The sequence below is a fragment of the Mustela nigripes genome, chromosome 7 (assembly GCF_022355385.1).
Source record: "Mustela nigripes isolate SB6536 chromosome 7, MUSNIG.SB6536, whole genome shotgun sequence".
Taxonomy (NCBI): domain Eukaryota; kingdom Metazoa; phylum Chordata; class Mammalia; order Carnivora; family Mustelidae; genus Mustela; species Mustela nigripes.
Window position 1 is genome coordinate 32,324,577 of NC_081563.1, and position 13,549 is coordinate 32,338,125.

The 13,549-nt window shown below is 45.7% G+C and overlaps 1 protein-coding gene across 2 annotated transcripts in view; it reads left to right on the forward strand.

The window, feature by feature from the left end:
- TMEM178A (transmembrane protein 178A) overlaps positions 1–13,549 on the forward strand; it is a 49,127-nt gene that overhangs the window by 17,964 nt on the left and 17,614 nt on the right. Inside the window, exon 1 of one of the 2 annotated variants that reach the window (XM_059405519.1) lies at positions 3,392–3,483. The exons of the other annotated variant lie outside the window; for it this stretch is intronic. The gene's annotated coding sequence lies outside the window, so the exon portion shown is untranslated. Of the gene's footprint in view, positions 1–3,391; positions 3,484–13,549 lie in introns of those variants that run through there. 2 annotated transcript variants of the gene reach the window in all.

The following is a 13,549-nucleotide window of genomic DNA, read 5'->3' on the forward strand; positions in this document are numbered from 1 at the left end:
CTTTTTTAACAATCAGCGTGGGAGATGATGGATACAGTGTGGGAGCACCTTCTGCTTTCTTCCCAACTAATGCTGGCCCTTCCTCACTTCCAGAAAAATACTGTCCTACTTGAGCTCCGGATTCTGGAGTGACAGTCCCTGTAACAGTAGAGCCTCCGGCCTTATTTATCCAAGGTTTCAGATTGACTTCTTCTTTATTGATTTGGGCTGATAATCATGCAGTCTGTTGGACTGTTTCTAATTATTTCGGCTATCTTAATTATTGGATTGTGCATGATCTGCTCTGTTTAAATAATTTCTCAGCAAAAAGAATTGAACCAGCTCAAGAGTGTATACACATGTCCTTGGTTTCTATCTGCTCTGCCTCTAGCCCTTTGTGTCATGTTAAATGAATAATTTTTGCCTCCCTGTTTTTCATTTTCCTCTCTGTGAACACAGAGAGAATGATATTATCTTGTGGCTGAAGATTTAGGGTCACTGGATATCAGGCACTAGCAAAATGGAAGTCATTGCTACCTGTTTGATAGGACCATTCATGCTGACTTTATGTTGTTTAAATCCTTACATTTTCCTCATTGTGAACTTTCATAAACATATGCTCATTGTAGACAATGCAGAAACCTACAAAGAGGAAAACAAAAATCATTTGTAACCCTGCAACTTAGTTATATAAACCTGTGAAAGTTTGATTTCTTTTCATCCGATCTTTATTCAGATATATACACAAAGACATATTTGAGAGAACACAATATATCCTGCTTCTTATCCAGTATTAAGCCACAAGAATTTTGCAAATTTCATCATTTTTAATATCGGCATAATATTTTAACCTGTGGATGCCCGGCCTTCTAGTTAATTTACTCTTTCCGGCTCTCATAGGTCCTCATATCTCTTTTTTGGCCCAACTGACAGGATCATGGATCTGAAATGAGACTCGATTGTATGGTTGGCCTGCTTAAACCCTTCTGTGGCTCCTGATAACTTCCCAGATGAGGCCTGGCAGGGGGGGGAACGTGTTCGGCGGCTGCTGCTCTCTGCTAGCCTCCCTTCTCAGCTTCTTACCCTCCTCACTCACTGTCTCACGCTTTATGCTCCGCAGCCTCAAACCTCCTGTCCGTCAGCCCCTGGAAACGCTTCTTACCTCTGCACTTGGCGCTTTTTGCTCTTCTGTCTGGAATGCCCATTCCTCCTCCTAATGTCACCACCCAGGACCTGACTGATTCAGACTGACTTTTAAAATTCACCCTAGGATGGCCTCTCGGACTCCCCCCGACCCCAATATACCCCCCCCCCCCACCGCCGCCGCCTTCCCCAAGAGCAGTTTTGTAGGAGCCTTTTTGTATTTGCATCACGAAGATGACTCCCGGCCCTCTCCGGTCAGTTCGCCACACTAAGGCAAGGGTGAAGTGTTTTATGCTTGTTTGTTTCAAAAACAAACAAACAAAAATCAATTCTGATCAGGTCTTCAATGATCATTTCTAATCTGTGGTGACTTCTTTTGAGGCTTACGATAAAGAGCAAGTTTCAACCCACCTTCAGGCTTTCCATGATCTAGCCCCACTTTCCTCTCCAGTGACACTCTGCCCCCCACTCCTGCAGACCTTCCTCTTCAAAGGCCTGTCCGTGCCCTTGCTTCTGCCCTGCAAGCATATTCCTGCCCTTCCTTGAAACCTCAGCCTTCCTGGACTGCCTCCCTCTTCCCCTCATGGCTCAGGTATCCTGTTCAATGGTCTCAGAGCCCTGGGGTTCCCTTTATGTTAGTCTTGTCATTTGCCATCACTTGTGCTATGATTTCAATAATGCCAGCGTCTAGCAGTAGACTCTAAGCTTCCTGAGGGCAGGGTGTCTGTTTTCATTCAGGGTAGAGGTGGGATTGGACTGGGGGAAGATAACAACGTCCCACAGCCGAGGTCAAACAAACCCATCAGCAGATCGGGCTGGAGAAGAGCGGTTCCGTTAGACGGACCTGGTTGGGCGGTATGGGAGCTGCCGACTGAAGATGGTCATTTACAAAAGTCCCTGCTCTTATAGTCCCAGGAAGACGCTGTGAAATCAATATGATCTGCCCCATTTTACAGATGAACTAAGACTGTGAGGATTTCATAAAGGTAGCAGGTGAGAGGGCCCTGAGTTAATGTTAGGCCGACCTCCAGGAGGGGGGAGGGCAAGGTGGCATGAAGGACAGGTCCGGTCTAAGAAGTGATGGAGCTCCTGGTGTACGTTGTGGAGTCCCTTTCTCTTTGTGTGTCTCAGGGTGCTTTTTGGCAGCTGGCTGGCTCAACGCGTGGTATGAAACCAGTCAGCAGCGAAAGACCTACAGCCAGAAACAGGGAGCCCTGCAGAGGCTGATTTCTTCTCATCACATTTGTGCCCCTGGCTACGAATGGTGTTGTCCCAGTCCTTTTGTGCTGCCCTACAAAAGAGAGGGGGCAGCTGCTGGCCTGGGGCACCGGGGTCCTCAGAGGGCCCTGTGCTCAGCCTCAGGGAGGAAGTCACCAGATGCCAAGATGGGGAGAACAGGTACTCAGGAGCCCTTGAAGGAAACACGCGGCCCTTCTACTTCTGGTCCAAGGCTTTTTAAAGTCACCGCCTTGAGGAGGCTGAGGCCTGTGGGATCCCTGGAACACTGGATATCTAGCCTCGGGCTTTGAAAACCCAACAAAGGAAAACAGAAGTCTTCTGGCAAAGAATAATCCAGAAAGGATGTTGCCAGAGAGTTTAAAAAAAATTTCTCCAGGATTTTCTTAAATTAGGTTTTCCTTTTAATTACCAGTTATCCTTCAGAAACTTGGAACAGTCCCATTCCTTATCAACATATTCCTTGTCAGTTATGCACAGGCTGAGGCTTCTGGTGCCCAGGGTGATGCTTAAGTAGCAGGCAGCTGCAAGTTTTCCCCTTGGGTTGTGGGGAGTGTCAGGAATGCTAATGTGCTCCGGCTTGGGGCTGGGCTGGAAGCTCAAGGGAGAGGCCACACTGAGCATGGGGCCTGGGGGCAGGTTGGGGAGCAGATGAGCTGCTCAGGGCCTGCCCAAACAGGGCAGGGTGGCTGGCCCCACCAGGTGAAGGGGGAGTTGGGGGGTGGGGTTGAACATAAATTTTTAATTTTTGTGCTTTCTGATAGGCCCTGCCTGCTCCCTGGTTCGAAACACTGTATTTTCAAATAGAGGATTGAAGTGATGCTTCGCAAAACCGCTTATTGGCACTTTTAAAAAATTTCCCGTCTGGCTGTCTCTGTCATTCACGCTGCTTGATGTAAAATTAGGGCTGGAAACATTGCGTGGGCATGTTCTGATGAGATGTGGGCTGGAATGTGGCGGGGCGCGTGTGTGACGGGATCCAGCGGGGACAGCCGTGAGGCGCGGCTCCTCTTCCTGTCCTCCGTGTCCTCCGACCAGGCTTCCCGGGGCTGCACGGGATCAGCACAGGTGGTCAGAAAGAGAAGTACAGCTCGGCTGCACGCCGTCCTTGGAACTGGACTGCAAGTACGTGTATAGTTCGGCCTCGAGCACCTGATGGTTGTTTTGACGGCTGGAACCGTGTGGGTGGGTGGGTGGGTGAGTTTCTGGTAGGATGAGCAGTGGGGACTTCACTTTGGAGTGTGTGGCTGTGGGGGCGGACCTCTCCCCACGCAGAGATTCCCAAATGGATGGCAGTTCCAACTGGATCAGGGGGGAGGTTGGTCAAGGGGGAGGTTTTCCCTTGCGATGGGACCCTCACTTGAGGTACTGAGCACCTCCGCCGTCAGTCTGGGGCTCATGTGTGTCCGGGGCTCTCGGGTTACAGAGCGATGCCAGCTCTGGTCTCTACCCATCGTGGTCCTTCACCCCCACCCCCTCCCTTCTTCTCTCCTCAGCCACTCCTTTGTCCCTCCTCCTGTTTTTCCTCAGTCCCGGTCTGGGTCTGGGGTTTTCAGGGCCTGACCACCTGCTCAGCAAGCAGGAAAAGAAATCCTTTGGACAGTGTGGTCTCCTTGAGTCTTTCTTTCTGTTTCCTGGAGGGTAGAGGGCAGTGTGAGAGCAAAGGGGATGGAAGTATAAAAGAATTCTGTGGTAAACGCAATGCCCCATCAATGCCCCGTGTCAACGCATGCCTGCCGGCTTTGTGTTTGTCCCTGTAACAGGCCTAATTGGGTATGATCAGGTGTAGTCATAGGGATTCTCATCGGACAAAGTCTGTTAACATATCAAAGACTGGCTTTGGAAGGAGATGCTAATTCAATACCAGCTCTGCTTCTTGTTAGCCATGGGACTGCGGACAGTTGACCTAAGCTCACCCAGCCTCAGTTTCCTCCTCTGTAAAACAGAGGTAATGATGGCACCTGTCTCATGGTGGAAATGTGACTCGAACTCTGAGCACAGAGCCTGGGATGCAGCAAGCCTTCTGTAAATTATTATCACAACCACTTAGGTATGTGGCCATGGGCAGGCCACGTAAGTGGTCTGTGCCTTGTTCTTATTTGTAAACGGAACAGAATGTCTTCCTTATGTAACTTACAAGCATGTGTGGCGAGGCACTCTGAACACAGTGTCACATGCTATGTAATAAATAAAAGCTTGATCATCATTTTCCTATAACCACGCTCAAGCAATGTCGGTGGCCTCACAAGGGTGCTTGTCTGGCTACAGATTAATGCCCTGACTTAGCAATGCCTGTGGGGCTGCTGGAGGAACCAGCACACACGGGAAATAGTGGCAAAGGCTGCCAAAGACAGAGGGTCCTGCCCAGACTGCCGTCTTCTTACCGCTGCCGCAAACGGCTTCGGGATTTGGCTTCTTCCTCTACCATAAGTTTCTTGCCGCTGGAAGGTGTTGAGTGCTCCTCTCTCCTTCCAGTGAAGCCTCGATAATTCATTCAATTTGGAGACGTTATCCCCCTTCCCTTCTTGTCTCTGGGGTCTGCCAGTCCACCGAACTACGTGGGGGCTGGGGTGAGAAAGGAAATGAAAGCAGACTTGTCAGTTTTGCTTGATCGTGGCTTAGAGTTGATCATTGCTTGGAAAAGGTTGAAAATATTGTTTCAAATCAATTTATATTGTTTTTTGAAACTGATTCCAATAGCCTACCAAGACCCAGGAGGACAGCTCTATCAATTATCGAGCGAGCAATGGAACAGGCGCTCTCTATAGATCCCGAAGGCTGGCTCTGAAGGGCTCCCAGTTTCCATTTATCTTGATGTGTATCTGTGACACGTCTCATCATAAATCCAGCAGCCCATCTGGTGAAGGGGACACGAGAACATTGTTCATGGTAGCAAATATGTTTAAATTTTTTCACAGTTTGAGCAGAGCTATTACCCTTGTCTCTACCGTCATAAATTAGCTCTACCAAACATTGCTTTCCTAATCTCCATCTACACTGGTAATTAGTCAATTCAGCTTGATCCAGGGTTCATTTTCATAAAGGAGACAAACTTCTGCAAGTGTAGCTCAATTAGAAAGAGTCTATCCAGCCACCTGGAAGGGGCCAATGGTGCACTGTTTTTAAGGATAATTTGCCCTGGAACACGGTCAGCTCACTCCACAATGGCTCATCTTTCTCCAGCAAGTTGCTCTTTTCTGAGTATTTGGGAAATTGCTAAAGCCATCAGTGTTCCTGGGTCCCTGTGTGGCAGATGGGAGATCTCTCTCTCTCTCTCTCTCTCTCTCCCCTCTATCCCTTCTCTCTCCCTTCACACTCCCTGTTTCAGACTCATGGTTTAGTTTCAAGTCTTTAGTTTCTCATTTTGGGGGAACCATATTCTAAATTCAGAAAGTAGGTCCTCTGTCTAAAAGGCAGCTGCTCAATAAATCTTTATTGAATGAATGAATAAATGAATGAGTGAAAGAAAGAAAGATTGCATGGTGGTGTAATTGACTTTGGCGGCAAAAGGTAATGATTGACAGTTGGCCCCCGAATTTTTTCCGAGATGCTGGAGGTAAGGATGAAGTTACACAGGCTGCAGTTCCTCAGGTCAGGACCCACACTTTTCTGGTCCTTCTTAGAAAGACAGCAGGAAGAGGGAGTGGAAGGTCACTGTCTCTATGGACTAGATGTGATTAGGACACTTGGTATATAAGGATCTCATTCAGTCCTCATAACAAGTCTGTGAGATTGTATTATTTCTACTTCACAAATGAGGAAACGGAGGCTCAGAGTGGTTGAGTTTATTGCTCAAAGTCACACAGCTGGTTCCAAAGCCAGTATTCTCCCTTCTACTCCAGGACGCTGCTTCTTATAAGCACATATTAAAGGTCACACACACACACACACACACACACACACACACACACCCTACAGGCTTACCCTCCCAATTAAAAAAAATCATATTCATCGATATCCATACTAATTGAAAAAGTCATACTGGAGAATGAATAAAGCTTACGTTTGCTTCCTACACTGACTGGATGCCTTCCAGAATCCAGGAGATTTGAACTTCAGGTGTGTATTAACAACAGCTTCAGACTCGTGTACTATTAAGACAGGTTTTGTTCAGACTGTATTGATCTCTCTGAGGTCAGCATGTCATGACCAGAGCCAAGAGTAACTAGCAGTAACTGTCGGGCAGTGCCTGTAACATGGTATCCCCTGTGGGAAGGAAAATACTACAATGTACTGAGTTGGAGCTTCCACTGAGCCAATGGGCTGTATTTGGTTTCACAAGAATCAGAGCCTGGGGTACAAGATATGGCGTAGGGTGTCTGGCTTCTTGCTAGGGGGATAGTCACATCCCCCTTGCCCACATTGGCAACTCTGAGCAAAAAAGAAGGAATAGAAGCTGCCTCCTGCTAGAGAGAGAAGGTAAGTGAAGGTGAGGAGAAAGGTGGGGGGGAGAGAGAAGCAGAGTGCACTGAGCTGGGCTGAAATCCCCCATAAATCACATAAAATCCTATCCTCTCTTTGATCTCCACTCATGAATTCCTGTCCTACCAGCTAATCACCAGCCACGATCAACCATGATCACCCATCTCAGAGCCGTGCCATGATGGCTCTGAGAATCCGAGAATCCCTGGTTTTGATTTTTCCAAGTTGTATTACTTTTTTTTTTTTTAAATGTATTTATTCGACAGAGAGATCACAAGTGGGCAGAGAGGCAGGTGGAGAGAGAGAGGGGGCAAAGCAGGCTCCCCACCAAGCAGAGAGCCCGATGCGGGGCTCCATCCCAGGACCCTGGGATCATGACCTGAGCTGAAGGCAGAGGCTTTAACTCACTGAGCCACCCAGGTGCCGCAAGTTGTATTACTTTTTATTGTAGATATAACACAATAACTCCATTAGAGGAAATTTTAAAATGAATTCAGCCAACTGGTGGTCATTCACTGCCTTAATACTGTGACAGTTTCCACCTGTGTTCCAGATCGTGCTTCTGGAGCACTCTTCGATCTGATTTGCTCCAATGCCCCTCCCCTTTTCAACCTCCTGTGATGTTTACTCTCTCTGTGGTAGGCTGAATCTGTCAGGCTTGTCATTGAACCCTCCCTCTTTGGCCTCTAGAGTTCGTGTGTTTACAGTTCAAGGAACTTACCAGAGTCTTGCCTTTAAAGAATAGTATAGCGGTCTGTGTTTGTTCAGGTAAATAAAGGAGCAGTAGCAGCAGTAATAATAATGATAATAATAATGACGATGATGATGGAAGCTAACACTAACAGTATGATGTGTCTCATTTAATCCTCCTCTGAGATAAACAGACTACCTTTGTCTGTATATCACAGTTGAAGAAACTGATGCCCAGAGAGGTTAAGAAGCTTGCTAAGGATGCACAGCTAGTGAGTGGTGAAGCCAGAACACCAATCCAGGTTGTCTTGCTTCAGAGAGAATATGGAGTGAACAGAGAGACAATTTCACACAAGTGAGAAGCTGATTGTCCATTACTAGTAAGAAACAAGGGTAGCAGAACAGGCTAGTAGGTTGTGCAGAGAGAGTCTAAACACAAAACAACGTTCACACCTTTCAAGTACTTCCTAGATCAAGCACTTGCTCTCAGTGGCTTTTACTCTATTTAGAGTCTTATTCACCATCTGGAGCTTTCCTCTCTCTAGTACAGTGGCCACCAGTCACATGAGATTAGCGTTTGGGATGAGACTTAAAGGGAAGGAGTTGTGCTGTAAGTGGAAAACACCACATTTCACAGATTTGGTATAAAAAAGGATGTAGACTGTCTCACTAATAGGGGCTACTGGCTGGCTCAGCTGGAAGAGTGTGGGACCCTTGATCACAGGGTCCCACGTTCAAGCCCCAAGCTGGGTGTAGAGATTACTAAAAAAATAAATAGACTTAAAAAGCCCTCTCTAATAATTTTCAGAATATTGATTGTATATTAAATTAAAATATAATACAATTAATCTTCTTTATTTTTGTAGCGTGACTATTAGACAATTTAAAATTCTCTATGTGGCTTATCGATTCTCGGTATTTCTCCTGGAACGGTGCCCCTCCACTGTCTGTAATTTTAAATCTCTGTCCTCTTAATTCTGGAGACCTGGTGATGAGTTTGCCCTTAGGGCTTGACTTCAGGACTGGTTTTGGCCATTTGAGGCTTTAAAGTCAGTGTTGGGCCACTACACTCACTGTATTTGTTTCATTGATCTAAGTGGGGGCTGTTTATACCCCCTACAGGAGGCGACGAGGAAAGCATTTTCTTTTGTCTGCTTAGCCCCTGATTCCCTCTGAAATGAAATCTGAGGACAATTCGGCAGCCACGCTGCCCTGTGACCCCAGGTTGAATCTTGCCTTTCAGACCAGGAGGGGCGCAGGCAGAGCCAGGGGGAAGTTCTTTATTTTTCTGCCCACGGGCCGGTTATGGAATTCCAAGTTACCTTTGCAGTGTTCCAGGAAACAGTGCAGACTGTTCACTGACTATCTCCTCTGCTGGATGAATGAAGCAAAGATTATACTGCTGTTGTCAGCAGCGGGAGCTACCTGAGATCTTAAACGTCAGGGACCCAGAAAGAAGTCACAGCCTCGGCTCTTCAGGACCTTGGGACACTCAGAGGGAGGCAGAGTTTCTGATCTATTATGAAATGACAGAGACTTAGTGATCAGGAGCCAGATTGGGGAGGCCCAGCCTCTGACATCCCAACAAAGCCGGAGAATTGAGGGAGCTGCGTGGGCTGCTGCGTTCCTTCTGGAAGGCATTTTGAATGAAGGCATTCAACTGGGACAGGGGGAGGCGGATGTGCCTAGGGTGTCCGGGGTTGTCCCAAGATGATGGCCATATAGCTATATAAGAAATGGCCACTACCTTGCCAAGATACATCCCTGGAAGGGATGGGGATAGCCCTGGAGACCGGTTGCGCTTGAGCTGGATGGCAGGGATAAATGACAGAGGTCTGGAGCCTGGGTCTGATTATGGTATGTCCTTGGATAGAGGCAAGACAGGGGCAGAGGATAAAAACCTCAGGCTTTATTGCTCTAAGTGTGCACCAGAGATTTTCTCATCTTCTGTTTGTCCACGTGTGGAAGTCAGTACATGGGCATAGCATTAAACCTATCTAATAAGCTGTTATGTGGCATTTACTATGTGCTGGGTACTTTATTTTTAAATAAATATGTAATTCTACAATAAATACAAAATTACTTTATGGGAAGTAAAACTCTGTCCTGCTGAGAGTAATCAATGTAAAGAAACATAGGAAGTACATGATAGTGGAAATGGTAGGTGGACATGGCAGACATCTTCAGGGTTTTCACATGCTGCGTTACAGATGGGCAGCCGAGACCCCGGGGGCTCCAGATCTTCACACAGCGGATTTGTCCGGCAGAGGCATGAGGGTGGGTTGGAGGGTGGAGAGAGCAATGGCAAGGAGGCCAGTTGGCCAGCCATTCCGGAGTGAAGTGGGGGGCGTCTTGCCCTGAGCATGAGCAGAGAGGACACCTGCGAGCCCCTGGGCAGACTGGTGTTCAGGCAGCCGTTACCTGTTGTCTGTCTCTTTCTTTACACACTTGGGTTAATCTGCGATGCACATTTAGGGTGCAGACTGTTAGCGTGTGGCAATAGTTCTGTTATGGTGAATGGGAGCAGATGCCAAGAGATATTTCATAACCAAATGCTGACATTTGTTGAGTGCTGTGACTGGCTGCGTCCCATGCTACGTCCTTGAATGACCTCTTTCATTCCTTGCAATAACAGAGTAAAATATCTGCCATTCTTGCCCCTCTTTTACAGATGAGTGGCTCAGAGAGGTGAAGTGATTTGCCAAAAGTCACACAGCCAGGATTCAAATCTAAGTCTGACTGCACGGCCTTTAGCTACCACATCCATTGCCTTGTCATTGACTGGTTCACAGGGACTTCTTACAGCATCTTTGGTTTCTCATGTTTTTCTCTCACGTAACCTAGCGTATGGGTTTCTGTGACTTAGCTTAGAATTCAATTCCTCGCTCTGAGCACCAGAGACAATAGAAATTCACCAGACCCTAAGCCCCATTCCTAACCTCTGTGCGACATATTTATGTCTGTTCTTCTGTGGTTTGTATCATCATTAACTTGGCTCTACTTGGCCCTTTAAGAAGCTAATTAATCACTAAATATAGATCACAACTTGTTCTTTTCAACCCTCTGCATGTTTCTTCCCCCCATTGTGTGATGCCATCTGGTGCTATGAGCTCATGCTTTTCTGTGTTCCTTTTCAGGGAGCCAGCTTCACTGCTCTCTCTACCCAGAAAGCCAGTTAATTTCAAAGTTTGCATGCACGGCTTTGAAAAAATTGGAATCGAATGCCTCCTTGTGGACTTTCACAGCATCAACTCTTTCAGAGAACATCGCAGGGAACTTCTGTCTTTACCACCATCCGCGTAGATGCGTACACTGGTCGTTTCATCAAAACGACCTCATTTGTCTTTGGCGAGCTGTCAGGCAACTCCAGGTCTTTTCCTGTGTGATGTTAGTCTAGTTTCATTTTGTCAGTTTCAAGTGTATGCTGTAGGATGCCGACCTTAATAAAATACTCACCCCTTTGCACCTCTCCGACTTTTTGCTGGAGCAGCGGATCCGGTCCTTAAGAACAAGGAGATCATGCAGCTAACGCAGGCCTCTGACATTGCTGCTGGTCCGTCCTTCACTCCTACTTCCTCTCCTAATCCTGCCTGGAGTCTCTAATCATCTTCCAAGGGACTGGAGCCCGGGAGCTGCAGACTGTTTTCTTGCCAGCTCAGCTGAGAAGCTCTGGGCTCACCACCGGGCTCCCTATGCGTGGGATCGTGGAGAACGGCTTGTTACCGTCCAGTCCGGACCTTGCTCCTCTCCACACTCCTTTTCTCTCTTCTCATTTCAGAGCTCTTGGCAGTTTAAATTTAGCCTGGGAGCCTAGTGGGGAAGGAAAAGTAAGTTGGCTCTGTGTGTGCGGCTTACCTCACTCCTGGCACAAGCCAGATGCCCCCCGGGGAAGCAAGAGTGCATCGGCCTGCTGCCTGCCTCCTTTCTGCTGTCTTCCTCCTGAGATCATGCCTGTTCCCAGCAAGGGGCTGAGGAGTGGAGCCCTGAGAATGTCCACAGTGATTTCCCCAGCACAGAAGTTGTTCTAAGGCCAGCCCCTTGGACTCTCAGAGAATGGTTTCTCCCCATTTCCATCCATAAGCAGCTTCTGTGAGATGCAGGTGGGATGAAATCCCTGAGTCAGCCACAGAGCCAAGCCCATCTCCAAATACCGTTATTGAACGATGGGGGGTAATATATGGACAGAAGCCTCGTTTAGGTATCAGCTTTATTTCCAAAAGAGCGTATGTTGTTACTAAACAGAGAAAAAAATGTGTTTTTCACTGCACATTGATAGTTTGCTTAATAATACAGTTCTAACCACCCACGGAATTAAGATGCACTCCGAAAACATTAGGATTTCTCATTTTCCTACACGAGTAGGATACAGAGTTTGGGTAACAACACATGTTTTAGAGCTCAGTTACTGCTTTGCACTGTGGCCTTAGGCTGGTTCCTTGACGTCTCTGAACTTCAGTTTTCTACTTACTTAATGGAGTGAATCCTACTTTTCTTTTTCTTAATCTGGTTTATAGGGTTGTGGTGAGTATCAATTTTGTCGAAAGCTTTTTCTGCATCTTTGAGATGAGCTTGTGGTTTCTGCGCTTTATTCTATTTGTAAGGTCTATTATATGAATTGATTTTCGTATGTTGAAGCAATCTTGCATTCATGACATCAGTTCCACCTGGTGCTGATGTACAATCCTTTTTATATGTTGCTGAATTCAGTTTGCTAGTGTCTGTTGAGGATTTTTGCATAGCTGTTCATAAGGAATACTTTGAATTATTCTTTACTTATGATGTTTTTGGTTTTTGTATCGGGGGGTAATACTGGCCTCCTACCATGATTTGGGAATTCTATTTTTTTGAAGATTTTGTGAATGATTGTTAATTCTTTAAATATTTGGTAAAATTCACCAGTGAAGACATATGGTCCTGGACTTTTTTCATTAGAAGTTTTCTTTTTTAAAGATTTTATTTTTAAATAACCTCTATATCCAATGTGGGGCTCAAACTCACAAACCCCTAGATCAAGAGATCCATGCTCTACTGACTGAGCCAGTCAGGTGACCCATCATTGGAAGATTTTTAATGAGTTATTTACTAACTGAGTCTCTACCTATTATAGACCTATTCAGATTTTCTATTTCTTCTTGAGCCGGTTATGGTAGTTTGTGGCATTCTACCAAGTTTCCGTTTCGCCTGTATAATCTAATTTGTTGGCTTTTTTTTTTTTGTAGTATGCTCTTAAACTCCTTTTTCTTTCCATAAGATTATTGGTAATGTCCTCTATTTTATGCCTGATTTTAGTAACTTGAGTCTTCCCTTTCTTTATTATGGTTAGTCCAACTAAAGATTTGTCAATTTTATTTTATTTATTTATTTTTTAAGATTTTATTCATCTAAGAGAGAGAGAGAGCGCACGCACAAGTTGGAGGGAGAAACAGGGAAGAGAGGGAGAAGCAGACACCCTGCTGAGCCTGGAGCCTGATGGGCAGGTCTATCCCAGGACCTGGAGATCATGACTTGAGCCCAAGGCAGACACTTAACTGTCTGAGCCAACTGGGAGACCAAGATTTGTAAATTTGATTAATCTTAGTGCCAATTTTTGGCTTTGCTTATTTTGCTATTTTTCTATGCTTTGTTTCATTTATTTCTACTATAATTATATAATCTCTTTTCTTCTGCTTAGGATTTAATTTGCATTTCCTTTTTTAGTTTCTTAAGGTAGACAGGTTATTGATTTGACGTCTTGTTTTTTAACATGGGCACTTGCAGCTATAAATTTTCCTCTAAGCATGTTAGCAGCATCCCATAAATTTTGGTATGTTGTGACATTGTTTTTTGTTTTCATTAAGGTGATTTCAAATTTCTCTTGTGATTTATTTTTGGATCCATTGGTTGTTTAGGAGTGTGTTACTTAATTTCCACAAATTTGGGAATTTCTCAAATTTTCTTCTGTTATTGATTTCTAATTTCATTGTAGGATGGTCAGAAAACCTTGACTTTATATGTCATTATGACTTTAATGTGACTTTCTGTCACCTTGTGAGTTTAATAATTTTAAATTTATTGAGATTTGCGGTCTGTCCCTGGAGAA